Genomic DNA, 1,909 nt, shown 5'->3' with positions numbered 1-1,909 from the left:
ACTTCTCTCTTTTCCTGTCAGGAATGGCAACAGGAACAGAATGATGGGTAAAACAAGGTGTTATGGGATATTTCCTGTCCCCTTGAGAATTTTCTGGTGAAAAAATAAATTACTGCCATTATATAGATGGCGGTAAAATTTTGCGAATATTCTGGCATTAACGGTGTCTTTCGTACATCTCGCTGTTTAGTAAACCTGGCATTAATGTGTACATAGCGTTATTTTCAGCAAATACGATAACTGGCGAAAACATTCTTGCGCAAGAAAATTCACAAATTTATATTCACCGCAGGTTAGTAAACTGGCAAAAACATATTTGGTGAGCAATTTGTCCAGATTTTGTGCGCATATTTTTACCGCGCTTTAGTAAATGGACCCCATTGTCTTGTTGGAATATCCAACCCCAGTGTAACTTCAACTTTGTTACTGATACTTAAACATTATCCTGAAGAATTTGTTGATATTGGGTTGAATTCATTCGACCCTCGACTTTAACAAGGGCCCCATTCCCTGAACTAGCCACATAGCCCCACAGCAAGATGGAACCTCCACCAAATTTGACAGTAGGTAGCAGGTGTTTTTCTTGGAATGCGGTGTTCTTCTTCCGCCATGCAAAACGCTTTTTGTTATGACCAAATAACTCAATTTTTGTCTCATCAGTCCAAAGCACTTCCAAAATGACTGTGGATTGTCTAAATGAGCTTTTGCATACAACAAGCGACTCTGTTTGTGGCGTGAGTGCAAAAAGGGCTTTTTTTCTCATCACCCTGCCATACAGATGTTCTTTGTGCAAATTGTGCTGAATTGTAGAATGATGTACAGATACACCATCTGCAGCAAGATATTCTTGCAGGTCTTTGGAGGTGATCTTTGGGTTGTCTGTAACCATTCTCACAATCCTCCGCATATGCCGCTCCTGTATTTTTTTGGCCTGCCAGACCTGGGTTTTACAACAACTGTGCCTGTGGCCTTCCATTTCCTGATTACATTCTTACATTTAAAACTGACAGTTTTGTAGCATTCCCCTAGGCTTAAACCATGATACTGAACAATCTTTATTTTCAGATCTTTTGAGAGTTGCTTTGAGGATCCCATGCTGTCACTCTTCAGAGGAGAGTCAAACAGAAGCACAACCTGCAATTGGCCACTTTAAATACATTTTCTCATGATTGGAGACACCTGCCTATAAAGTTCAAGGCTTAACGAGCTAATCCAACCAATTTGGTGTTGCCAGTAATCAGAATTGAGCAGTTACATGCATTAAAATAAGCAAAATTACAAGGGTACCCACATTTTTGCACAGACAGTTTTTCACATTTGATTTAATTTCATACAACTGAATACTGCTTCACTAAAAATCTTTGTTCAGAAAACACCCCAGTACCCAGATGTTCCTGGGAAACGAAAGACATACTACTGTTATCTTTTTTTGTTGAAAGTGGAGTAAATTATTATGCAGGCTGAGAAGGGTTCACAAACTTTTTCATATGACTGTATATTATTAGTACTGGGTGTATTAAAAAGGAAACCTTAGTTGCATCCTTCGTTTTGTAAACAGAGCGAAAAAAAACAGTTCCGAATTTTTGCTCTTCGCTGTTCTCATCAACCGTCTGACCTCCCACTGATACCCCTTCTTGCTTCATTTTGTTTACTATTACCATATTTAAAATTTAAAATATTATTTTTATATAATATATTTAAAAATCATTTTGTATTCATTATACTGTTCACTGCAATTCTGTTACATTTTTATTTTTGCTAGTTTTTTAGCTTTTTTGTATGCTTTAGTGGCCTCCTTGTACACAATGAAAGTTTCAGCTGTCCCAACTAACTTGAAAGCCTTAAAAACAAATTTTTTCATACCAACTTTATTTTGGTTTTGCTTTGCAGTGTCTTTCCTTGCTTATAA

Source organism: Xenopus laevis, chromosome 1S (genome assembly GCF_017654675.1).
Source record: "Xenopus laevis strain J_2021 chromosome 1S, Xenopus_laevis_v10.1, whole genome shotgun sequence".
In the NCBI taxonomy this organism is placed as follows: domain Eukaryota; kingdom Metazoa; phylum Chordata; class Amphibia; order Anura; family Pipidae; genus Xenopus; species Xenopus laevis.
This window is presented reverse-complemented; position numbering follows the sequence as displayed.